Below are 7,912 nucleotides of genomic sequence, written 5' to 3'. Positions count from 1 at the left end.
AAGATACTTTTTAGTTTGAATCCACCTCATTTAATGATTCTTGATTTTAATTTTTGAGTTATAGGAGTCTTATTAAGGAAGTCAGGGACTAATCCAACATGATGAAGATTAGGGCCTACTTTTTTCTCCTATTAGACACAGGGTCTCTGGCTTAATTCTTAAGTCCTTGATCCACTTTGAGTTTTGTGCATGGTGAGAGACAGAGGTTTAATTTCATTTTGTTGCATATGGATTTCCAGTTTTCCCAGCATCATTTGGTGAAGAGGCTATCTTTTCTCCAGTGCATGTTTTTGGCACCTTTGTCTAATATAAGATAATTGTAATTTTGTGGGTTAATCTCTGTGTCCTCCATTCTGTACCATTGGTCTACCACTCTGTTTTGGTGCCAATACCATGCTGTTTTTGTTACTATTGCTCTGTAGTATAGTTTCAGGTGTGGTATAGTGATGCCGCTTGCTTCGATCTTTCTGCTAAGGATTGCTTTAGCTATTCTGGGTCTCTTATTTTTTCAGATGAATTTCATGATTGCTTTTTCTATTTCTATGAGGAATGCCATTGGGATTTTCATCAGAATTTCATTAAATCTGTATATGGCTTTTGGTATGGTGCTTTTGGTAGTATGGTCATTTTGATAATATTAATTCTGCCTCTCCAAGAGCAAGGTAGATCTTTCCATCTTCTAAGGTCTTCTTTGATTTCTTTCTTTAGGGTTCTGAGGTTTTCAATGTATAGATCTCTCACCTTTTTCTTTAAGTTGATTTTCAAATATTTTATTTTTTTTGAGGCTATTGTAAATGGGGTAGTTTTCCTCATTTCCCATTTAGAGGATTTGTCACTGGTATACAGAAATTATACCGAAATACCTTTGATTTATGGGTGTTGGTTTTATATTCTGCTACTTTGCTAAATTTATTTACTAGTTCTAGAAGTTTTCTGTTGGAACTTTCAGGGTCTTCTAGGTATAGAATCATTTTATCAGAAAATCATGCTAATTTAAGTTCTTCTTTTCCTGTATGTATCCCTTTAATTTCTTTCATCTGCCTAGTTGCTCTGGCCAGTGTTTCAAAAGCCATGTTGAATAAAAGTGGTGAAAGAGCGCATCCCTGTCTTGTTCCAGTTTTTAGAGGGAATGCCTTTAATTTTTCTCCATTTAGAATGATGTTGGCCTGAGGCTTAGCATAGATAGTCTTTACGATGTTGAGATATGTTCCCGTTATCCCTAGTTTTTCTAGTGTTTTGAACATGTAAAGGTGCTGTATTTAGTCAAATGCCTTTTCTCCATCTATTGAAATGATCCATTACTGAAAGTGTTGAAAATGAAAAGGAAAAAGCAAACCTTAAAGGAAACTGGAGTGAAACAGAATTATACACAGAGAAATAAAGATAAACTTAACAGCAGACTTCTCATCAGGAAGTATGACAACAAGAGGCTGATAGAACACCATCTTTACTGAAAAAACAACAACAAAATCAACCAACCTTTAAAAATAAAGATGAAATAGGGATTCTTTTTTTTTCTTTGTGACACTCAAAAGCTAACAAACCATATTATACTGCAAAAACCATTAAAGAAATTACTTTAGGCAAAAAGGAGCATCATGGATGGAAATTTGAATCTATTTAAATAAGAGTGTTGAAGTCCTATTGTCCTATTGTCACAGGAGTGTGAGGAGCTGAAGCTCCAAACCTCAGTTCTTGTGTTCTGGTAGAAGAAAGTTTAAGGTCAGGCACAAAATGTCTAGCAAGAGAATTTCACTATGAGTATAAGTAAAGTAAGGATCAAGCAAAGACCACTCTCAATATAATAAGAGAGGATCATCTCTGAGCAAAGAATGTCAAAGAAAATAATGCCACTTCCTGATTTATTAATATTTGATGTTTACCAGGAGACCTCAGTGACACATTCTGCTGTCTTTATCATTCAGATGTTTAACTCCTCCTTCATGTTTGTCAGGGGAGTTTTGACCTTAGTAGGTCCTCCCCAGAACATACATGATGACCATCTTATTCCAGAGGGGCTTCATTACAAATCAATCCTATGTTGATGCAAGTATTCTGGTTATACCTAGTTTTTCTAGCGTTTTGAGCATGAACGGTGCTGTATTTTGTCAAATGCTTTTTCTGAGTCTATTGAGATGATGTTATTGAGATAATTGATATGATGAATTATACTTATTGATTTCCCTATGTTGAACCAATCTTGCATCCCTGGGATTGTGGTGCACTATCTTTTTGATATATTTTTGTATTCAGTTTACCAGAATTTTATTGAGAATTTTTGCATCTATGTCATAAGAGATATTGGTCTCAAATTTTCTTTTTTTGATGTGTCTTTGCCTGGTTTTGGAATCAGGGTGATATTGGCCTCATAGAATATAAAAAAGCAGCTTAAAATCATTTAAGGAAAAAAGAAAAAAACTGAAAGAGCACAATAACACAACTTGATCTACCCAGGCACCCCAGTCAGGACAGTTACAATGTTTCTTCGAGATCCCTGCACAGGACTCTTGATTTTTCTTTTCACCCCACCCCAACCCTCACCAATTCAGTAGCCTTTGTCTCTAAGATCCTGCCAAAGTTAATCCTCTTTGCTGTAGGTGAGGTCAAAAGGTGCTTTCACAGATTCTGGAATTTCCTCAAAGGGCAATAAAAGGTCAACCACCTGTGTGAATGTCACACACCTGGGTGGAGGCCCAGGCAGAGGCAATTTTCAGACTGTGACAAGGCACTCGACACTTAGGATGTAGTAAACACAGGCTGGTGGAGGGATGGATTCACACACATTCCATGAAAGCTGGGTGGGGCTCCAGCAGCAGCAATGTGCATGGTACCTAGGAGAGATGCTCCCATCTGCACCATGTGCAGGTCCACAGACAGCCCCAGCTAGAGCAAAGAGGAGGCTGAACAAGAACAGGAGCAGGCACCCCAACCAAGCAGCAGCCACCTGAACTCTGTCTAGAAAACTTGCTCAGGGTCTCCTTGATTGGCGAAGAAAATTTATTGACCAACTGCTCTGCATGATGACCACAGTCAAAATTGTATATTTCATTGCTAAGGGATTTAAATGTTCTCACCACAAAGACCAAAAGGTAAGTTAAGGAGGCAGTGGGTATGTAAATGAACTGAATCATCTGCAATGTATTCATGTCAAAAAAACAATCCTACAAAACCAAGGCCAAATGTTTTCTCTAATATGTGGATGCTAATTCACAATAAGGTGTGTGGAGGGGCACTAGGGAAAAATAGCATTACCTCAGGTTAGGTAGAGAGAAGTGATGGGAGGGGGAGGGCACAGGATGTGGGGATAGGAAAGCTAGTAGAATGAAACAGACATTATTACTGTATGTATATATGTGACTACATGACCAACATGATTCTGCAACATGTATACTCAGAAAAATAAGAAATTATATCCCATCTATGTATGATATATCAAAGTGCATAAATGTATTCTTTCATGTATAACTAATTAAAACAAATAATAAAAACACATTGTGCCCCATTGTGGTGAGCCGCCTCTGCCGCTTATGCAGACTATGGTCGCCATTACAAGATGGCTCTGGCTCCGCTGTGGTTTGTGACAAACAACTCCTTATTTGGGAGAGTTGGCGCATGGCTTTTCAGCACCCTATGAGAAAGTTCCACGTGGCAGCTTCGCATTGGGCCTTGAGATGCTTTATTAAGGCTGGGAGGGGCATCCGAGGATTATTAGAAGAAATATCAAGGGCCTGAATAAACTGCTGAAAGAAGATTCCCGAGTCGCGTCTTCCTTGCGGGAAAGGGGTCGCGACAAGTGGTGCCGAAACCCGGGAACCAGAACTTTCAGCGGTCAGGGGTGGTGCACCAGTTAGTCCCAGGTAAGTGGGATCCGCGATCAAAGTGGGGCAGCTCCTCTGTAAAGAAAAATAGAGCGGGAAAAAGGTATTTGCTCCTCTGCAAATAAAGAGAGAGCGTTATATTTTATTGCAGCTGCACTGTGTACTTTCGCTTTTACTTTCGCTTTTGTTTTTTGTGCTTCTTTTGTTTTTTGTGCTTCTTTTGTGGTGTCATGGGTGCCGCATCTTCAAGTCCGTTTCTCCTGGCCCTAGATGGCCTGTTACGTTCCAAGGGACTAGAAGTAAAGCGTAGTACTTTACAGAGATTTTTACTATGACAAATTAAAACCACAAAAAATCACCATAAGAACTCAGGATCTCCGCACTCTAAATGATTTTCAAAAACTGCTGGGAGATATTAATTGGATAAGAGGATATTTACATATTCCTAATATTGTGCTCCAGCCTTTGTATACTACTCTTAAGGGTGATCCAGATCTTGCTTCCCCTCGTAGCCTCACCAAAGAAGCTAGAGCGGCCCTTATAAAAGTAGAAGAAGCCATACAGCATGCTACTCTATGCAGGCTCCAGAGTGATAAACCTTTCCAGTTATGTGTACTTGCCACTATGCGGCAGTCTACTGGAGTACTGTGGCAAGATGGGCCTTTACTATGGATCCACCCACATGTATCCCCGGGAAAATCCTTAGAATATTATCCTGATGCTGTTGCAGCGTTGGCACTTAAAGGGATTCAACAAAGCATTCAATTTTTTGGAAAATCACCTTCTTCTCTTATTATACCCTACACTAAAGCTCAAATTAATGTTTTGTGTGCTAATCTAGACAACTGGGCTATTCTATGTTGCTCGTTTCAAGGAAATATTGATAATCATTACCCTTCTCATCCATTACTCCATTTTGTTCAGGAACATCCCATCATTTTCCCTAAAGTAACTTCATCCAGTCCAATTCCGGGGGCTGTTAACATCTTTACTGATGGTTCCAAGTCTGGAATGGGAGCTTATGTAATTAATGATTCTCCCCCTGTCCAGCATCAATTTGTTCCTGGAAATCCACAATGGGTAGAACTACAAATTGTTATTGAGGTTTTTAAGCAGTGTTCTTTTCCTTTTAATCTCATTTCGGACTCCATCTATGTGGTACAAGCACTAAAAGTCCTGGAGGCCGTGGGAGCTATTAGTGATGCCCATAATGTATCTGCTTACTTTGATCAGCTTCAACAGCTTATCTGTAGCCGCACTGCTCCTTTTTATCCAATGCACATCCGGGCTCACACCTCTCTTCCTGGTCCATTATCACAGGGTAATGCCTGTGCGGACTCAGCCACTAGAGGTCAGTTGATCTGCTTGGCCTCCTCCTTAGAGGGGACTAAATTGTTTCACCAGAATTTCCATGTTAATGCATTGATGCTGCGCAGGCGTTTTTCCATTTCAAGAGCGGATGCTCGTCAAATAGTATTACAATGTCCCCATTGTGTCACGTTTCTTCATCCCCCTACTTATGGAGTGAACCCACGGGGGTTAAAGCCATTGGTTGTCTGGCAAATGGATGTGACACACATACCTGACTTTGGTAACCTCAAGTATGTACATGTTTCTGTTGATACGTGCTCTGGAATTATTTATGCTTCTGCTTTATCGGGAGAAAAGGCACGTAATGCTGTTACTCATTGCCTAGAGGCATGGGCAGCATGGGATGCACCTGCATCCCTTAAGACTGATAATGGACCTGCTTATACTGGCAGGCAATTTACATCTTTTTGTTCTACTATGGGAGTACACCTTACTCATGGTCTACCTTATAATCCTCAAGGACAAGGCATCGCACCTTAAAGGAAACTTTGCAAAAACAAAAAGGGGGAATAGGAGCTGAGCACACTCCTAAAGAACGCCTGTCCTTAGCTCTTTTTACCATTAATTTTTTGAATTTGGATATTCATGGTCGCTCTGTGGCCGATAGACATGTGTCCCCTCAGCCCTCTGTGATTGGCTATGTTAAGTGGAAGGATGTTCTTACGGGCCAATGGAACGGCCCCGACCCCGTGCTGACATGGGCACGAGGATCTGTATGTGTTTTTCCCCAGGATCGCACGGAACCGTTGTGGGTCCCTGAACGCCTGACAAGAAGAGTCTTGACATCAACCAACCAGCAACAAGAGATACCACAGCAATCCTGTGATGAGGATCTTCATTCTGCTAAGTGCTCTGGCTCTGGTGCTGGTGCCGATGGCACAGACGACACCAATGCAGTGGTGGGCAGTGGCACGGGCATGGCCAATGCCAATGCCGGTTCATGATTTAATGATTCCAGGAATGCTTCCCGCATCATCGGTGACTATTTGGCCGGGAATTGGTCCATGGCGGCGGAAGACATGATCCAGTCTCAACTGACTCAGATAGCTGTCTTAAATAGTACCCGTGTTGATCCTGTGACTTTGGGTCAATTCACCGATTGGATATCTTCTGCCTTTTCCTTTTTTAAAGAGTGGGTGGGAGTAGGCATTTTTGGTGCATTGTGTTGCTTCGGTATGTTCCTCTGTTTGTGGTTTCTCTGTCGCCTTAAGGCCCGCAGTGCTCACGATAAGGCTATGATCATACAAGCTCTTGCAGCTTTAGAAAATGGCAACTCACCTCAAGTCTGGCTTGCGCATCTTAAACAGTAAATCTTTGACATGGTCATTGCACCCCAAGTTATTATAACATTGCACTGGGATTGACATGTCTTTCCTCGTTATTCTTTTAGTGTTGGAAAGCCCTTGCACTCTGCCGGTCTTGCTACCATTGCACGCAGATGGGTTTCCACACTAGTGCCTTTGACATGGTCGTTGCACCCCAAGTTATTCTAACATTGCACTGGGTTTGACATGTCCTTCTTTTGTCTTTCTTCTAGTGCTGGAAAGCCCTTGCACTCTGCAGGTCTTGTTGCCATTGCACGCAGAAGGATTTCCACACTGGTCTTTAGCTATGGCTTTAAAGCCCGTGCCTTTCTCTCAGGGTGTCACCAACTTAATTGTGGTTGTCCTACAGAGGTAGTCCCAGCTACCCCCTTTTGTTCACCATCGTCACGATATAGGATGCGAGGCAAGGCACTGCACTTGAGTGATCCTGCAGTGGACCGGGACCTCAAGGAGAGCATGTCCTATTGCATGCGGGTTTGACGTGTCCACGCCCCGCCCCACGAAAAAAGGCGTCGGCTGATATGGAGTCAGATCTGGGGAAGGGCCCTCCTTAGGACTGAGCCATACTATGCAGCCATTCTGCACAGTGGGATAGGACCTCTACTCTCGCCTGTATTGTTTTAAGAAAACAGAAAGGGGGAACTGTGGTGAGCCGCCTCTGCCGCTTATGCAGACTATGGTCGCCATTACAAGATGGCGCTGGCTCCACTGTGGTTTGTGACAAACAATTCCTTATTTGGGAGAGTTGGCGCATGGCTTTTCAGCACCCTATGAGAAAGTTCCACGTGGCAGCTTCGCATTGGGCCTTGAGATGCTTTATTAAGGCTGGGAGGGGCATCCGAGGATTATTAGAAGAAATATCAAGGGCCTGAATAAACTGCTGAAAGAAGATTCCCGAGTCGCGTCTTCCTTGCGGGCAAGGGGTCGCGACACCCCATAAATGTAACTAAATTATTGTCAACTAAAAACTAAGTAAATACATTGAAGGAAAAGAATAATTACCTAATCCTCTAGTACTAAAATACTCAAATTCTAAAGGAATACATTTATCAGCATATTGGCAGTCATCTCATTTTGTAAACTAACATAAAAATTTGAAACAACACAAATATAGTATGATTAGAGGTGATTCTATTTTTTTCTTTTAAATTAACTCCTAGGCAAAAGAAATTGAGGTTTATAAAAGAGAAATAACCTTGCCTCAGGGTCACTGTACAAAACGAAATGAGAAAATGGCTGAAAATACAAGAATAGGGATTAGGAATTCACTCATGAAGAAATTGGAACCCTGAAACGCTACTTTGAAGAAACATACACAACTATTATATGATCCAGTAACGAAAGCATATATGCATACAAGGATTTGTACAAAAATAATTACAACAGCTTTATTTGTAA

The sequence above is a fragment of the Ictidomys tridecemlineatus genome, chromosome 3 (genome assembly GCF_052094955.1).
Source record: "Ictidomys tridecemlineatus isolate mIctTri1 chromosome 3, mIctTri1.hap1, whole genome shotgun sequence".
NCBI lineage: Eukaryota > Metazoa > Chordata > Mammalia > Rodentia > Sciuridae > Ictidomys > Ictidomys tridecemlineatus.
This window is presented reverse-complemented; position numbering follows the sequence as displayed.